Source organism: Gracilinanus agilis, chromosome 6, assembly GCF_016433145.1.
Source record: "Gracilinanus agilis isolate LMUSP501 chromosome 6, AgileGrace, whole genome shotgun sequence".
NCBI classification, from domain to species: domain Eukaryota; kingdom Metazoa; phylum Chordata; class Mammalia; order Didelphimorphia; family Didelphidae; genus Gracilinanus; species Gracilinanus agilis.
Genome location: NC_058135.1, coordinates 61,111,888 through 61,132,350, shown reverse-complemented (window position 1 = coordinate 61,132,350; position 20,463 = coordinate 61,111,888).

Here is a 20,463-nt window from a genome sequence, read left to right as displayed (position 1 = left end):
GGTCAGCCAAATCTTAGAAACTGTGCTAATACTGGGAATAGAGAGAAGAGCTAAATGTAGCTCCACTCTCAAGGAAACTCATAGATCAACTTCATACTTGTGCTGCACAAATCAGAATTAAATGTTTATATCAAATCATCACCCCTCTCCATAATGCAAGAAAGTACTTATTCAATTATAATAGTTTTATTTTGTTTTGTTTAAAAATTTTATTGATTTATTTATAAATTACATTTACTTATTACCCTTTTTCCATGAGAGGTCTCCTATAACAAAATAAAACAATAACTTTAACTAAATGTAATTATCCCTTTTTGAAAGTACATGCAACATTCTATATCTATAGTATCTCCACAACTCTTTAATTTTTTAATAAGCATAAATTTATTTTTCCTTCCATCTCCCATCTCACTGGGAAAAATGAAAAATAATTTTTGTAACAAATATGCGTCACCAAACAACACATTCTCTTATTGGCTGTATTATATCTTATTCTTTACCTTAAGTCTATCCCTTCTCTCAGAGTGACAAATAATATGTTTCATTTTTTATCCTCTGGAATCATGGATGGTCATTGTATTGATCATACTTCATACAGCTTTCAGAATAGTTTATTTTACATTATTGTTGCTACTGTACAAATTGCTCCAGGCTCTGTTCATTTCATTCTTCACACATTTACAAAAACCTTCAAAGTTGTTCAGTTTTATAATATTGATAGTATAACCTAGATTGTTTTTCTGGATCTTCTTGCTATATTCTGAATCAGTTCATTTAAGTCTTTCCAAGCCTTTTTAAAGTAATTTCCTAAATTCTCATAACATATTACTATATCACATTCATGCACCTCAATTTCTTCACCTGTTTCTCAATTGATGGACAATATCTTATTTTCTAGGATTTGGGTTTTTTTTAAGCTGCCACTAAGAGTTACTAAATATTTTCTTACATGATTATTACATAAATATGTTTGTCCTTTTCTTCTTTCTTTAATCTCTTTGCGTTACAGGCCTGGAAGTGACATAACTGGGCCAAAGGGAAAACATTTATTAACTTCTTGTCTATAATTCCAAATCACTTTCTGGAATAATTTTATCCATTGGGTTGTAGATGGTGGTCAGGGAAGACTCATATCTCTGGTGTAAGGGCTTTCTGAGCCCTTTTTTGGGCTGATTTCCTACCTTGTTTTCTGCCTCCCAACTCTCACCTGTGGCTCCAAAAACTATAGCATGCACAGTGGCCAGACCCTGGTAAACTGAATCAGCAGGTTGGCTAAAGCAGGCTGAGGGTAACTAACAGGCTTCAAACCCACTGGAAAGTTAGCAGGGGTTTTGCCTGCAGATGTGTGAAGACTTCTGTTGGTAGAAAGGGCAGATAAAAATAATTTTTCCAAGATCCATAAAAAAGCCTGAAATAGGAATTGTGGAGTGCCTTAAAGCTTGGTGAGACATCAAAGAAGGCAAGGTCATCATCCATTGCATCCTGAGCCATCACACAATATTTCTGTTACTGTATATGTAGTTGTCCTGGTTCTGTTCACTTTGCTTTGCATCAGTTGATATATGTCTTTCCAGATTTTTCTGAAGTCATCCTGAAATTTTCCATTACAACCATACATAGTTTATTCAGACATTCCTCAATTGATGAGTATCACCTCAGTTTCCAATTCTTTACCATTACAAAAATAGCTGCTAAAAATATTGTTGTAAAAGTAGGTCACTTTCTCTTCTCTGATCTCTTTGGAATACACAGTAATGGTATTGTTGAGTCAAAGAATATGCATAGTTTTATGTCTTATTGTACACGGTGACATATTGCTCCCTAGAATAGTCATATCAACGTACAGTGCCACCAAGAATACATTACTGTGGGGGCAGCTGGGTAGCTCAGTGGAGTGAGAGTCAGGCCTAGAGACAGGAGGTCCTAGGTTCAAACCCGGCCTCAGACACTTCCCAGCTGTGTGACCCTGGGCAAGTCATTTGACCCCCATTGCCCACCCTTACCACTCTTCCACCTATAAGACGATACACCGAAGTACAAGGGTTTTAAAAAAAAAAGAATACATTACTGTCTGAATTTTCCCAAATCTGCTCTAACTTTTACCAATTTCTTTTATGGTCATATTAGCCACTTTGAAAAGGGTTAAGTGGTTTCTCAGAGCTGTTTTAATGTGTGTTTCTCTAATAAATTTGGGGACAGAGGTAGAACTAAGATGGAGGAGTAGAAGCACGGAAAGCTTCAACCACTCTGAAAGTCTTCTACAAAACAAACTAAAAATGAATATTGGAGTGATAGAACAAACACAAAAATGAGTGAATCAATTTTCCTGAAGAAAACAACTTGAAAGGTAGGCAGAGATGGTCCAGTTCATGGGATAAGACAAGTGTAGCTCATAGCAAGGCTGGCAAAATCATCCCCAACCAATATCTACTGTTCCATGTTATGAACCTGCACCTAAGCCTACTTCAAGACCCTGAGCCCCTGCCTATGCCAATAGCAGAGCACCCCATGACCACCCCTTGAAGTTCCAAGACCTGGTACAAGCCTGCAGTGAGACTCCAAGCCCTAGAACAAGGCAGGCCCTGGTGCACTTGGTTGGGGCAGGCCCAGTGAGAGCCTCTGAGCCCTTGCAAACTCAAGGTGAGGCCGAAGCCCCAGTATGAGGGAGTAAACAGTACATCTAGTTTGTGCAAGCTGAAAAGGAGGCGCAGAATCCGTGCTCAAGCCTGCAGGGAGGACCTGAACCCTAGTGCAAGGCAATCCAGAGTGCAGCTGACCTTTTAAAGAATAAAAAGGACCAGTAATGGACATTTTATAGAAGGGAGATAGAGAAAATCTATGTAAAGAGTCTCTTCCAGCTCTCCCCTATGGCCAAATACATACTAGGAGACTTTAAGGAGGTGTCACCCTGAAACTGGGTGACCTGGATGATCGTGCCACCTCTCAGGAGTTCGGGCAAGGCTTCCCTATAAGACGAGGTATGTGGTACCCAAATCCGATCCTGAATAAGGACGGGGTTCACACAAAGCTCTCCCTGATCAGTTAATTTCACAGCTTGTGATCTGGCTTCAAGGTGGAGCCAGCCAGACCAACCTGTGGATCCCCTCTCAATTGTTGTCTCTTAGGCACTCTGGAATGCTATCTGACTGTTGAATGTTTTTTTTATTATTCTCAAATCAGGAGTGGGGGAAAAGGGTGAAGGGCAAAGGGATTTTGGGGTGCCTTCTTCGCTATTTCTATGGGGTCTCTCAGCAAGGTTGGGTAATGGGTGAAGGAGACTAAGAGATCGCTCCCAAAAATGGAGTCCAAAAACTTTGCTAACTTGATGGTTGAAGTTTTGAAGGGTGAGATGCGATGGAATGGCTTTGATCAGGGAATCAGGGTTTTGATTTCTGAAAGAAAGAACTTCAGGAAGCCCTCAGGACTGGATCTGAGCTGGGATGTCCACCTCCTCCCTCTCCCAGTCCTCTGCCCGAAGACCTCTCCTCCTTCTCTTCCTCAGAGAAATTCCCAGAATCCTCTGCTGGTCTCAACTGTCAGCAACTGTCCACAACTGCCTTCTTCTCCCTTTGGTTCCCTCTCCTCTGTACCAAAAGCCCATCCTTACACCTTTTTAAGCCCTGCTCAAGCCAAGGAGAGGTCCCAAGCCCTACCAACACAAGGCAGTCTGCAGTGAACCTGGATAGTGCAGGCCTAGTATAAGGAGGTCCTAAAACCCAGCAAAAGGCAGTCTTCAGCACACCTGGCCTGTATAAGTTCATAGTGAGGCCTAAAGTCTCTGTATAAACCTGAGAGGCCCTGAGCTCTAGCACAAGATTGTGCACAGTCTTCTGAGCCTTGCAAGCTATTAGAAGTTCAGGAGGGGGAGAGAGAATCAGCAGTGGGAGGTGGCTTTCAGATCCCACAGGCTTTGGAAGAACTGAAATTTGCAGAAACACAAAACTAGAGTTAAGAATACCAGCAAAGAAAAAATATAAATTTAAGAGAGACTCCTCTACCCTAAGAACAGAGATCACTTTTAAGATAAAAGTAAAAAGTCAAGAAAAAAGGCTGGAAAATGAGCAAACAGCAACATAACAACAACAACAAAGACCTAATTATAGTAAATTATTATGGAGACAAAAAAGAGAAAAGCACAGACTCAGAAGGGGACAGTGGATCAAAGCAGCTACATGGAAAACTTCAAAAAGAATGTAAATTGGTCTCAATCTCTGGGAGAGCTCAAAAAGGATTTCAAAAATCAGTTGAGAATGGCAGAGGAAAAATGGGGAAGAGAGATGAGAACAGTGAAAAGCAGAATTTGCCAAATGGAAAAAGAGATTCCAAAGCTCACAGAAGAAAATAATATCTTAAAATTAAAATTGGGCAAATGGAAGCTAATGACTTCATGAGACATGAAGAAACAATAAAATAAAATCAAAAGAATGGAAAAAACAGAAGAAAATATGAAATATAGCATTGAAAAAATTGACCTGGAAAATGATCCAGAAGACATCATTTAATAAGTATTAGGCTATCTAAAAACCATGATCCAAAAAAGTCTAGATATCATATTACAAGGAATTATCAAAGAAAACTGCTCTGATATACTTGAAAGAGGGTAAAAGAGAAATTGAAAGAATCCACTGATCTTCTGAAATTAATCCCCAAATGACAAGGGGGCCAGGTATAATGGATGAGAGTGGTGAATGAGGGGCAGAATTAAAAGTAAAACACTTGTGAAGAGAGATAGAATAGAGTGAAAGAATAGAGAAAAAAGTATGAACAAAAGGGAAAATAAGATAGAGGGAAATATAGTTGGTAATCATTACTGTGAATGTGAACAGGATGAACTCATCAATAAAATGGAAGCAGATAACAGAGGGGATTAAAAGGCAGAATCATGAGATATACTGTTTACAAGAAATACATTTGAGGCAGGGAGAAACTGAGTAAAAGTAAGAGGCTGGAGCACAATTTATTGAGCTTTAGCCAAATTAAAAAAAAAAAGAGGGAGTAGTAATTAGATATGAGACAAAGTTAAAGTAAAAATAGTTCTAATTAAAAAAGATAAGGAGGAAATTACATCTGAGTAAAAGGTACCATAGATAATGAAGTAATACGAATATTAAACATATATGCACCAATGGTATAGCCTCCAAAATTTTAAAGATGAAATTAAATGGGCTTCAGAGGAAATAGTAGAATTATATTAGTGGGGGATTTTAAACTTTTCCTCTCAGATCTAGATATAAGGAACTAAAAATAAACAAGAAAAAAGTGAAGGAAATAAATGAAATTGTAGAAAAGTTAGAATTAGTAGATCTCTCCAGAAAAATGAATAGGAATAGAAAAGAATGTAGCTTCTTTTCAGCAATACATGACACACACAAAAACTGACCATAGTTAAGGGCATAAAAACTTCACAAACAAATGAAGAAAAACAGAAATAATAAATACATCTTTTTCAGATTATAGTGCAATAAAAATTATAATGAATAAGGGTCCATGAAAAGACACATAAAAAATCAAAACTAAATAACCTAATTCTGAAAAAGGTGTGTATCAAAAACAAATTATAGAAACAATCAATAATTTCATTAAGGAGAATGACAATAAGTAGACAACATATCAAATTTTAGATGATATGGCCAAAGCAGTACTTTGGAGGAACTTAATATCTCTAAAAGCTTACAAAAATAAAATAGAGAAAAAATATCACTGATTTGGGCAGGCAACTTAAAAAGACAAGAAAATTAAAATTTCCCAAATGAATACTAAATTCTAAATTCTAAAAAGCAAAATAGAAATTAATAAAATTGAAAGTAGAAGAGGTACTGATTTAATAAATAAGAGTAGGAGTTGGTTTTATGGGAAAAATAAATAAAATAGATAGAACACTGACTAATTTAATTTTAAAAAGGAAAGAAGAAAATCAAATTAACCACAACAAAAAAAATTAAAAGGGTGAATTCACTACCAATGAAGAGGACATTAAAGCAATCATTAGGAACTACTTTGTCCAACTGTATGCCAGTAAATCAGATAATCTAAATGAAATGGATGAATATTTACAAAAATGCAAATTGCCCAGATTAACAAAAAGAAATTGAATGAAACTGAGTTCTGAGTTCCCACCCAAGTAACAGACCTCATAGAAATAGAGAAGAGGGCACCCCAAAATCTCTCTGCCCTTCTCTCCTTTCCCCATTCCCTGATTTGAGAATAATAAAAGCCATTAATCAATCAGATAGCATTCCAGAGTGCCTGAGAGACAACAAGGGAGTGGGGAACCACAGCTTGGTTTGGCTGCCTCTATCTTGATGACGGACCACCCGCTGTGAAATTAACTGATGGGGGAGGTTTGTGTGAACCCCATCCTTATTCAGGATCGGATTGGGGTACTGCATACCTCATCTTATAGGGATGCTTTGCCCCCAACTCCTGTGTGGTGGCACAACCATCCAGGTCACCCAGTTTCAGGGTGACACCCCCTTAAAGTCTCCCAGTGTATACTCGGCCACAGGGGAGTGCTGGAAGAGAGACTTGCCATACATAGACTCTCTCTCTATTCTCCCACTCTATCAAACATTGGTTACTGGCTCTTTTTATTCTTACAGTGACAAAGAATACTATCCACCTCCAGAGAAAAACTCTTAGATTCAGATGTAAAGTAAAGCATACTGTCTTTCACATTAGTTTGTGTATGTTATAACTCTGGAAATTTGATTGTATATGAGTATTCTCTTACAATGACCAATATCAAAGTATGTTTTGCATAATACATGTACAACCTAAATCAAATTCTCTGCCATATTTCAAAGCAGGGAGGAAAAGAAGAGCGGGACATAATTTGGATGTTATAATTTCAGAATTTGCATGTCAAAAATTATTACTTATAATTTGGAAAAAATATAATATCTTTAGAAAGAAAAAATAGTGATTTAGGAAATTTCCAAAAATCACTATAGCTTTAAATCTTCCTTTGAGGACTGCCCATTCAAATTCTTTGACCATTTACCAAAAGAGGAATGCTATGTATTCTTTTAAATTTTAGTCAGTTCTATAAATATTTGAGAAATGAGGCCTTTGTCAGAGACACTTGTTATAATTTTCCCCAAATTTGTTTTTTCCCTTCTTATCTTAGATGCATTGGTCTTATTTGAACAGAATCTTTTAAATTTGTTGTAATCAAATTATCCATTTCATTTTTCATATTCTCTATGCCTTATTTGGTCATAAATTCTTTCTTTATGCTTAAGTCTGAATTTTAAACTTCTGTGTTCCTCTAATTTGTTTAGAGTATCCCCGTATTTCTAGATCAAGTATCCATTTTGACTATCTTGGTGTATGATATGAGATTTTGGTTTATGCCTATTTTTGGCTATACTGTTTTCCACTATTCCCATATAATGAATTCTTCCACCAAGACTTTGGATCTTTGTGTTGATCAAACACTAAATTACTTTGGTCATTAACTAATACATGTTGATTTCCAGTGATCCATTTATTAATTTCTTAAGCAGTACCAGATTATTTTCATGATTACAGCTTTATAGTATAGTTTGATAGCTGGTGCAAATCCTTCCTACATATTTTTTCTCATTTATTTCCTTGCTATTCTTGCTATCTCTTCCTTTTGAACTTTGTTGGTGGTACATAGAAATGTCAATGATTTATATGGGTTTATTTTGTATCATGCAACTTTGCTAATTTTGTTAATTATTTATCCCAGTTTTTAATTGATTCTTTGGGGTCCTCATATCATATTATTTCAAAGAGTAATAGTTTGTTTCCTTATTAACTATTTTAATTCCTACCATGTATTTTTCTTCTCTTATTGTTATAGTTAGCATTTTTTTGTATAATTTTAAATAGTTGTGGAGATAATGGGAGTCTTTGCTTCCCCCTGATCTTTTTGGGAATAATATTAATTTATCACCATTACAGCTAATGCTTACAGATAGATTTAGATAGATTCCCCTTATCACTTTAAAGAAAGCTTCTTTTATTCCAATTTTTTTGAGGAACGGGTGTTATATTTTGTCAAAAGTTTTTTCTGCATCTATTGAAATCATCATATGCTTTCTGTTGTTTTTGTTATTGATATGGTCAGTTAGGATGATAGTTTTCCTAACATTGAAACATCTCTACATTCCAGGTATAAAACTAATTTGGTCATGGTGTATGAACCTTGTAATGTAATGGGACAATCTTCTTGCTTGTATTTTTTAAAATTCTTATTTAACATCTTAGAATCAATACTGTGTATTATTTCCAAGGTAGAAGAGCAGTAATAGCTTGGCAATAATGCTTAAGTGAATTGCCCAAGGTCATACAGTTAGGAAGTGTCTGAGGCCAGATCTGAACCCAGGAACCTCCCCTCTCTGGGCCAGGCTCCAATCCACTGAGTCATCTAGCAATCCTCCTTGCTAGCATTTTATTTAACATCTTTGCATCAATGTTCATTAGAGAGATTGTTCTATAGTTTTCTTTCTCAATTTTAGCTCTTTCTGCTTTAGGTATCAGTATCATATTTGTGTCACAAAAAGAATTTGGAAGAATTGCTTCTTCCTCTTTTTTTTCTAAGTAGTTTATGTAGTATTGGAATTAGTTTTTCTTTGAATATTTGGTAGAATTCACTTCTGAATCCATCTGTCCCTGGGATCTTTTACTTAGGGAGTCCTTTGAGGGTTTATTTAATTTCTATTTTATTTTGTGATGGGGTTGTTTAAATATTCTATTTTCTATTTCATTCATCTGGCCAGTTTATATTTTTGCAAATATTCATCTATTTCACTTAGATTGTCAGATTTTTTGTCTTATAGTTGGGCAAAATAACTGCCGATAATTGCAACCGAATGGGAATAAAAAGGAAAATACCTTCATATGGTTCCATCACAAGCCTCCCCTGCCATCTTGGCTGTCCAACAAAATGAAGTTCCTAAAATATGGAAACCAGAACTGAAATGAATACTTTAAATATTGTCTTAATGATTTTATTGCTTTACTTACCCTGGACCTTACACCTCTCAATGTGCCTAAGATTATATGTTTTCTTTGCTACCATGACATCTCACTGTCTTCTAAATTTTTTGCAGTCCACAAAAATGACTGACATTTTTCTAGTTGAAGATATCTTGTTACTTTAGAAATTAATTTTTTTCTTTATCCTATGTATAAGACTACCTCTTTGCATATTAATTTTAATATTATTATTTTCAGCCCAGTGTTATTTACTGTTAATATTTTTAGAATTCTGACTGTTGCTCAGTGGGTTAGCACTCCCTCATAACTTCATGCCACAAATGAGATGCTAAAAGTAAAACATTTTGAAGATAATAATTACCATAATTTTTCAGGTATTAGCTTTGTGTCACTTGAAGATAAAATCTATGCCATTTCTTTCGATAAGCCATAGATTAAAACAGAGTATAACTCCCAAGTCTCCAACAAAAGATTTGTTTCCAAGGTGAAACCAAAATTATTAAAGATTATATTTTTAATTAAGCCATTGAAACAATTTGGAATCCACCTAACTGAATTTTCCTCTTTTTTATGCCTCCCATCTTATGTATAGAAACAGATAACAAAGTAGATATCAAAACAGATATCTTATGTATAGAAACAGAAATAGATGTCATCATGTACACAGCTAAAATGTAGGTAAATTGTATCCCTGGCAGAACTTTGATTTCCCAATTTAGTACCTCTGTCCAAAATGGAATTAAACTTGCCTGGCAAAGAAATAATAGTAATTAAAAAAAGGCATGGGAAAGGAGGTGACGACCTCTAAGAAATCCCTCTTTGATTTGGCCTCTCCATAGGATTCTTCCATGGCACTAATGAGCTCAGCTCCTCCCTTGATGCTTCACTTGAGTTGAATAACCAGAAAGTCACTTGACAAATTATATCTGCCAAGGAATCTCACATGACCTTAGCTTCAGCCTAAGAAGTCCTGGAAGGAGAAGCCTCTTTACAGAATGTTGTGCCTGACCAAGTCCAAAGGGCCTTGTGGTTATGAGTAATGACAATGAGTGTCTATTAAGAGTTCATTAAGGTATTCTTCATGGAATTGGCCCAGAAAAGTGATGCTCATATCAACAAATTCATGGTCTATTATGAAACAAAAGACAAGACATCTATTTGACTTCTAGGTAAACAAAATAATAAAGTTAAATTAAATGAGGTACTCATTGGAAAATGCCTAGCATAGTGTCTGGCAAATAGTTGGTGTTTAATAAATGCTCCTTCCTCTAAAAAAAAAAGGCTTGGCATGCTACATTCTTGATGAATTCACTGTGTTTCTTTATAAGCATTGCTTCTTCTTGTCAATGTTCACTAACTATTCCTTTAATGATATAATTTAGAATTTCACGAGAAATCAAACTAAAGGCCAATTACTCATAATTTGTAAGTTCAACTATGCACTCCCTCCATATATTTTTCCTCTGACAGAATAACTTTATTTTTTTTATTTTTTATAAAAATTTTCCATGGTTACATGATTCATGTTCTTTCTCTCCCCTTTCTCTCCTGTAGCCAATGCACATTTCCACTGGGTTTTACATGTATCATTGATCAAGACCTATTTCCATATTGTTGATAGTTGCATTGGTGTGGTAGTTTTGGGTCTACATCCCCAATCATGTCTGCCTCAACCCATGTGTTCAAGCAGTTGCTTTTCTTCTGTGTTTCTTCTCCTGCAGTCCTTCCTCTGAATGTGGGTAGCATCTTTACCATAAATCCCTCAGAACTGTCCTGTCATTGCATTGCTGCTAGTACAGAAGTCCATTACATTCGATTTTACCATACTGTATCCGTCTCTGTGTACAACGTTCTTCTGGCTCTGCTCCTTTCACTCTGCATCAGTTCCTGGAGGTTTTCCAGTTCACATGGAATTCCTCCAGTTTATTATTCCTTTGAGCACAATAGTATTCCATCAACAGCAGATACAATAATTTCTTCAGCCATTCCCCAGTTGAAGGACATCCCCTCATTTTCCAGTTTTTTGTCACCACAAAAAGTACAGCCATAAATATTTTTGCACAAGTATGTTTCCTTATGATCTCTTTGGGTATCAATGGGTGGTAGGAGTGGATCAAGGAGCAGGCAGTCTTTTAGCGCTCTTTGGGCATAGTTCCAAATTGATATCCAGAATGGTTGGATCAATTCACAACTCCATCAGCAATGCATTAATGTCCCAATTTTGCCACATCCCCTCCAACATTCATTACTCTCCCCTTCTTTCATTTTACCCAGTCTACTGGGTGTGATACCTCAGAGTTGTTTTGATTTGCATTTCTCTAATTATAAGAGATTTAGAACACTTTTTCATGTGCTTATTGATAGTTTTGATTTCTTTATCTGAAAATTGCCTATTCATGTCCCTTGCCCATTTATCATTTGGGGAATGGCTTGATTTTTTTGTACAATTGATTTAGCTCCTTATGTATTTGTGTAATTAGACCTTTGTCAGAATTTTTTGTTATAAAGATTTTTCCCAATTTGTTGATTCCCTTCTAATTGTGGTTGCATTAGTTTTGTTTGTAAAAAAAATTTTTTTTAATTTAATATAATCAAAATTATTTATTTTACATTTTGTAATTTTTAAAACACTTCCTTGGTTTTAAAATCTTTACTTTCCCAGAGATCTGACAAGTATACTATTGTATGTTCAGCTAATTTACTTATAATTTCCTTCTTTATATTCAGGTCATTCACCCATTCTGAATTTATCTTGGTATAGGGTGTGAAATGTTGATCTAGATCTAATCTCTCTCATACTGTTTTCCAATTTTCCCAGCAGTTTTCATCAAAGAGTGGATTTTTGTCCCAAAACCTGGGTTCTTTAGGTTTATCATATACTGTCTTGCTGACATCACTTGCCCAAGTCTATTCCACTGATCCACCCTTCTGTCTCTTAGACAGTACCATATCATTTTGATGACCACTGCTGTATAGTATAGTTTAATATTTGGTATGGCTAACCACCTTCCTTCAGGATTTTTTTTATCATTTCCATTGATATTCTTGATCTTTTGTTCTTCCAGATGAACTTTGTTGTAGTTTTTTTCTAATTCAGTAAAAAAGTTTCTTGGTAGTTTGATAGGTATGGCACTAAATTAATTAATTAATTTGGGTAGAATGGTCATTTTTATTTTATTAGCTCATCCTATCCATGAGCAATCAATGTTTTTCCAATTGTTTGGATCTAGTTTTAATTTTTCGGAAAGTGTTTTATAGTTGTGTTCACATAATTCCTGTGTTTGCTTTGGTAGATAGATTCCTAAGTATTTTATATTGTATAGAATGATTTTAAATGGCATTTCTCTTTCTAACATTTGCTGCTGTGATGTGTTGGAAATATATAGAAATGCTGATGATTTATGTGCATTTATTTTATGTCCTGAAACTTTGCTAAAGTTGTTATTTCCATTAGCTTTTTGTTGATTCTCTAGGATTTTTTATGTAGACCATCATATCATCTGCAAAGAGTGATAGCTTGGTTTCCTCATTGCCTCTTTTAATACCTTCAATTTCTTTTTCTTCTCTAATTGCTACTGCTAATGTTTCTAGTACAATGTTAAATAATAGAGGTGATAATGGCTATCCTTGTTTCACTCCTGATCTTATTGTGAATGTTTCTAATTTGTCCCCATTGCAGATGATATTTGTTGATGGTGATATATACTGTTTATTATTTTTAGGAAAGGTCATTCTATTCCTATACTTTCTATTGTTTTCAGTAGGAATGAGTGTTGTATTTTGCAAAGACTTTTTCAGCATCTACTGAGATAATCATGTGATTTTTTTGTTTGTTTGCTTGTTGATATGGTCAATTTGTGGATGGTTTTCCTAATGTTGAACCATCTTTGCATTTCTGGTATAAATCCAACCTGATCATAATGAATAACCCTCGTGATCACTTCCTGGAATCTTTTTGCTAGTATTCTGTTTAAGATTTTTACATCTATTTTCATTAAGGTCTGTAGTTTTCTTTCTCTGTTTTTGATCTACCTGGCTTTGGCATCAGTACCATATTTATGTCATAAAAGGAATTTGGTAGAATTCCTTCTTTGCTTATTATGTTAAATAGTTTGTATAGTATTGACATTAGTTGTTCTTTGAATGTTTGATAGAATTCACTTGTGAATCCATCAGGCTCTGGCGATTTTTTCTTAGGGAGTTCTTTGATGGTTTGTTCAATTTCTTTTTCTGATATTGGATTATTTAAGTATTCTATTTCTTCTTCTGTTAAACTAGGCAATTTGTATTTTTGTAAGTATTCATCCATATCACCTTATTTCTTTTTAAATAGAGGTGAAGTCGTGTTTTTCATCTTAGATACTGTTAATTTGGTTTTCTCCTTTCTTTCTTTTTTTTTAAACCTTCACCTTCCATCTTGGAATCAATACTGTATATTGTTTCCAAGGCAGAAGAGTGGTAAGGGCTAGGCAATGGGGGTCAAGTGACTTACCCAAGGTCACACAGCTAGGAAGTGTCTGAGGCCAGAATTGAACCTAGGACCTCCCATCTCTAGGCCTGGTTCTTAACCTACTGAGACACCCAGCTGCCCCTGGTTTTCTTCTTTCCTTTTTAAAATTAGATTGACTACTACTTTGTCATTTTTATTTGTTTTTTTCAAAGTACCAGCTTCTGATCTTATTTATTAATTCAACAGTTATTTTACTTTTGATTTTATTAATTTCTCCTTTAATTTTTATGATCTCCAATTCTTCTGGGGATTTTTAATTTGTTCGTTTTCTATTTGCATGCCCAATTCATTGATCTTTGCCCTTCCTAATTTGTTAATATATGTACTCAAGGATATAAAATTCCCCCTGAGTACTGATTTAGATGCATCAGACAGAATTTGGTAGGATGTCACATCATTGTCATTCTCTTCTATGAAATTGTTAATTGTTCCTATGATTTGTTCTTTAACTGATTTTGGAGAATCATATTATTTAGTTTTCAATTAATTTTTGATTTGCCTATCCATGTACCCTTACTAATTATTATTTTTATTGCATTATGATCTGAGAAGTTTTAATTTATAATTTCTGCTCCTTTGCATTTGTTTGCCATGTTTCTATGCCCTAGGACATGGTCAATCTTTGTGAATCTACCATGTGCTGCTAAAAAGAAGTATAATCCTTTTTGTCCCTATTTATTTTTCTCCACATATCTATTATCTCTGATTTTTCTATGATTTTATTCACCTCTCTTACCTCTTTCTTATTTATTTTTTGGTTTGATTTATCTAGATCTGATAGGGGAAGGTTCAGGTCTCCCACTAGTATATTTTTACTATCTATATCCTCCTTGAGCTCTGCCAGTTTCTCCTTTAGAAATGTGGATGCTATACTATTTGGTGCATACATGCTGAGTACTGATATTTCTTCATTGTCTATACTGCCCTTTATCAGGATGTAATTATATCTCTTTTAACCGGATCTATTTTTACTTTGGCTGATTGATTAGGTTAATCAGATGGTTTTAATGAGCACCAATGTAAGATCTTCCCCAGCTGACAACAGAGGTTTGTAGCTACTTTCTCTGCAGTCTACGAGGGAGGGGTATTGGAGCTTCCCTGACCTCTGAAGACTTCTTATTTGCTCTATTGATTGGATTAAGCCAGGGTGGGGTTGATCTGTAGGTACCCTGAGACCAAAAGCTCAAGAGATGGTGGGGGGCAAAATGAGAATTTTCGCTGTGTCTACGTTGCCCTCCCTGCGTTTCTCCTCCAGCCGTCTCCCTGCCATCTGTGTTCAATGCCCTGAACCTGGCACAACTGTGACAGAAAGGCCCTCTCTCTGGGCTAGTGCATTTGCCTGCCCAAAGATTCCAGGAGCCGCTGGAGACTCAGCACATCACATAGGGAAGGGGTCCTGAGATTTTCCTTCTTCCTTACTTACCCTCAAACCCAACAGTTTAAGAATTCAGATTTTTTTTTGGCATGCCTCTTGACCTGAGTCCAGCACGAGGATCCCCCAGTTCTGTCCTGTTGTTAGATTTGGTTTTCTTTTCCCTCTAAGTGCTTTGTTTTTTATCTCGGTGTAGAAGGGTATGGAGGTCTGAAGTTTTGCTCTTCTTCCTTCCATATATTTTTAATAGGAAACATTTTTTTTGTCCTACTCAAATCCAGAATTACCTCTTCTGTTGACCACTGACATTTGTGTAGCAATCCTACCTGCTACTATATCACACTGAGGATATAACTCATTTGGACATCAAAAGAATCAAGCCTTTCACCCAGTTTTACCTTTTCCTTTTTCTTATCAGATGCTTTTAGCATTATTTCTTTGGAATTCCATTCCTGGGAGCTCCCTACACCTTCCGGTCTACATTCTCCTATGCAATTAACACATAGGAACATATTTATTCTGAGATTTAAAAAATCTTCTTTCCTAAAATCTAAGTTACTTGCCAGACTATCACTCTAAAAGTCTCAACATTTGACAGTCACTTACCTTCAGAGGATGCAGAAAACAATTTTTTGAAAAGATGTGAGCAAGTGTTGTATTGGGGAACAAAAAATATTAAAGTGATTGGCTATATTAAGATAAAGATTGCGTCCATAATGAGACAAATCATAATTCCACTTTGTTGATTGGAATATTTCTGTAATATTATACTGAGTTTTAGTGGCTATTCAAAAGTTATCTTGAGGTTAGCTGGAAGCAGAGATTCACACGTTAATTATATATATATACATATACATATATATATGTATGTATGTATGTAACCAGTATATAATTAGAAAATCTTGTACCTTTGAACTACATTTCTCAGCATCCCTTTCCCTGCATCCCCATGTTTGTAGTCTTTATGTGTTGTTTATAAGTTTGTGGTAAGCCTGACCTCTTCTCTTTTTTCCCACATGCATGGCTGGTAAAGCTGGCTTTTTACTCTAGCTTTTTACTCTAGTTATTATTAATAAATCTTGTTAAAAATAATACTTGGTGTATTTAGATATTGATTTTTAATCTCACACCAGTTAATTCTGGTATTACACTGTTTTCAAAAATAGCAAAAGAAAGAGTACTTTAAATTTCCATCTATGACAAAGATTTCATACAAAGACCAGGGACAATCAAAATATAAAAAGGAAATCATAGACTAATAACTCTAATGAACATACATAAAATATTTAAAATAAATATTAATGAAGAGGCTAAAACAAAATATTACAAAAATTATATACTCTTACAACAATACTATGACCAGGTTGGATTTATATCAGGAATGCAGAGTTGATTTATTATTAAGGAAATTATAAGCAGGCTAATTCAAATCAATACCTGGTACATAGTAGGTGCTTAATAAATGCTTGAATATGAATAGATGATAACTTATATTTATCTAACATCAGGAATAAAAAATTATCCATATGTGAGATGAAAAGATAAATCAGAATCATAGAGTCTCAGTGTGAAAAGACCTCTGATTGTATGTAATTTCACTAAAAGCTCAGAGTCCCTTCTTCAATCTAACTGACAAAGGGGTCACTTTGCTTCCCAAGCAATGCACCCTAACTTTGGAGAGCTGGATACACTCTTTTGAGTTTCAGAAGAGGCAAAATACAGTTATGCAATCTATTGATTCTAAGCCCGAGATGCCCTTTCCTTTTAGAATTCATACTGTAAAAATGAACAATATGTTTTACATGATAATACATGTATAACCCAAATTGAATACTCTCCCAGCACTGGGATGGAAAAAGATACTTTTGATCATGAACTTAGGAAAACTTAGGTGGAAATTTGTTATTACATGCAATTGGTAAAAATAAAATAAAATATAATAAAAGTAGGAAGTCATACCGTAAACAGTCTTCTAACTTCTTCCTTCTTAGGAAGATAGAGTGAAGACTCTCAGACTAATGCCAACAAGATTTCCAGTACTGATGGCTTCATTTTACATAGCATGCAGCAGCCAGGATGATATGATGTTCTTCTTACCCACTGATTTGGGGATCCAGGAAGATTAGCTCCTATTTTCTACTCCAGGGAAATTCAGTAAATATTGTTTGGAAATATTGCTTATATCAAAGCTAAATTGACCTTTTTCACATTGCTGATTCTGTTCTCTTGGAAAAAGAACAATTCTCTTCCCCTATCTAGATGACAGTTCTTCTAATTCTAAAATATATTGTTATCCTTACTTCTTTTCTGCTTCAGATTAATCATTAATAATAATATTAAAATAGCTAATATTTATATAGCACCTACGTTGTGATACACTGGGAAGTAGGTATTATTAACTTAATATATCCTAAAAAGAATTCATCTTTTCCCCTAAACTCTGTCCACACTCTTCCTTTTCTGTTAGTGTAGCGGGACAATAGCATCCTTCCAGACTCTCAGGCTCACAACCTATGAATGTCCTGGATCCCTCACTATCACTCATTCCTTCCTCTCACATCTAAGCTGTTGCCAAGACCTACTAATTTCATCTTTGCAACATCTCTCAAATATGCCCCCTTCTCTCTTCTGACGCTGCCACCAATCTTTTGCAGACTCTCATCACCTCACACACTTTATTGTATTATATTTCTAATGGGTCTTCCTCCCTCAGATCTCTCCCTACTCTAATCCATTCTCCATTCAGCAACTAAAATTATTTTCCTGAAATATAAGTGGTATCTTGTCACCCCATTCATTACTCATGAAACTCCAGTGGCTACCTGTTACCTAAAGGAGCAAATATAAAATGTTCTGTTTGGCACTCAAGCCCTTTATAAGCTAACTCCACTCCTACCTTTCCATTCTTCTTAAACCTTCCTCCTCCTCAGGCCAGTGACTCTGGATCCCTGATTAGCCCATGAAAACACTCTATTTCTGGTCTTTGGGATTGGGGGCTTTTGTTTGGCTGTCACCCTTGCCTGAAATGCTCTTCCTCCGCCACTCTGACTGTGAACCTTCCTGGCTTCCTCTACATCCCAACTACAATCTCACCTTCTACAGGAAGCCTTTCCCAACCCCTCTTAATTCCAGTGTCTTCTGTTCATTAGTTTCATTTCTCCTATATATACCTTCCTTTGTACATATTTGTTTGCATGTTGTTTCCCCCATTAGAATATAAGCTCATTGAAGGCAGGGACTGTGTTTTTGTCTGTTTATGTATCACCAACACTTAGCACAGACCCTGTAGATGCTTAATATTTATAATTTATATTTATATGTGCATATAAATATATTTATATTATTGACATATATTTATATGTATACATAAATATATTTATATTGACAATCATTTGAATGTCAAATTGAATTTTTATTATTCTCATTTTATAATTTATAATTATTTATAAATATAATACATAATCTCAATGTTTATAATTAAATTCAAATTATAAGAAACTATAAATTATGATTTATAATTGAGGGAAACAGAGGTTAAAGTGACTTGCTTAAGGTCACATTGGTAATAAATGTCTGAAGTCAGTTATGAACTCAGATCTTCCTGATTCCAGGTCTAGTGCTCTATACAGGGCACAATGAATTCAATGTCCTTCACATTCCATTTATCTTTTCTTCCTGCTGTCCAGTTGTTATATTTCCTAATATATGGTGTGCAGAACTGAGCAAAGAATGGTATGACCAAAGCAGAATGCAGTAGGGAAGTCAGTTTCCTAATCCTGGATTCCAAGACTATCTTAAGGAGAAATAAAATTGTATTAATTCTCTTATATGTCCCATATCTCACTATTCTTATTACATGATACTCTATTACTCTGTCAAATTATATACTAAACACATCCCTTGATTTTCTCTCTCAGTACTTTTTTTTTCATCTTCCTATTCTTTAGGTCTGGAATACACTGTGTTCTCATTCACATCTATACCTAGGTCAAGTACCACTCACCAGATTTCTCTGCACTTCCTACCTGACAGCACTTAATATTTGCTCCCATTCACTTCTCATATTTAATTATATTATAGTTATTTTTGATCCTACATCCATTATATTTGCTTTTTCTACTTCTGCACAAGTTTGATCTTGTTTTTTTTTAAAAAAAAAAAAAACAAATTCCAGTACAGCGCAGACTTTAACAGATCCTACCAAGAAGAGATGTTTTTAAGCACGGCCCTAGCAACGAGAAGTATGTCTGTTATTGGATGACCATATCAAGAACATTTAGAAAAAATAATCTGAGACACTTAGTCATGAGAATTTTTATTTTTTGACTTTGCTTTGCTTTTATTTTCTTTATCCCAGTCACTGAAACTCATAGAGATGATCTTATAAATTGTGGCAGTTTGACTCTATAGCATTGGTTCCCAAACTTATTTGGCCTACCATCCCCTTTCCAGAAAAAAATATTACTTAGCCCCCTGGAAATTAATTTTTTTTATTTTAATAGCAATTAATAGGAAAGATAAATGCACCTGTGGCCATCACCACCTCCCTGGATCACTGCAGCACCCACCAGGGGATGGTAGCCCCCACTTTGGGAATCACTGCTCTATAGGGATGGGAAGGCAATAGAAGTGAAGGAAAAGGTTATTCATTCCCCCCTACACCAGGATTTTTTTTTGAAGAAAAGAATAAAGGTCACAAAGAAGCACAGACAAGCAGGACAGTTTTGAAAGCTATTGGTTGAACTTATGTGCCTTAAAAAACCAAGAAGACCATCATAGATATCTGAAATTTCATGTGTATTTTTCTTTCTTTGTCTATATATGAAAAAGCACATTTTATTTAAGTTCAGAATAAAATTAAATGAAATTAAATAAATGAAATGTTTTCTCCTTCTGGGCAAGAATAATTTTTTCACTTTTTAAATTTGTATCTCTAATAATTTGGCACATAATAATATTTAAACACATTTTCATTTTTTCACCACTACTGAGATTTGAACAACCACATAGAAGAGGTTTAGGTTTTATGCTGGGCCACATCAACTTTGAGGTACTTTCTAATTCTAAGATTCACATTAAAATTCTCAAGATCCAAGAGTGCCCAGAGAAATAACCTTCCTATTCATTTGATGCTTTAGAAAAACACAAATTCTCATTGCCAAAGAAACGGCATAACACAAAACTCTCTAAGGGCTTCTGGTATAAAATATAGCTCTTTGACAATGGCATTCATTTTGAAAACAAATCAAATTGACGCAGCAATGCATAGGATAGAAATCATGAAAAAATATGGATGCTTTTAAAAGTTTAAAGGGAAAAGGATTGACAAAATGTGATTGATGCTGAACTAGTGCCCAAATATTTGGAATGTTTCTTGATTTGATTTGAAAATCAGTTTGGGATGTTAAAAAAAAGCACTAAGTACAAGCTTCTCCAGTTTTCATTGTGAGAGCCCTTATCTCCCACACCAGAAAAGGGTAAATATTCAAAGGACATGGTTGTCAATGCTAAGGTACAACAAACTTTTATCCAGAAACAATAAACATTCATTGTTTCCTTTGAAAATGAATTTCTTTTCTAGAAACAACATCTCAAAAGGTACCCCAAGAAATGT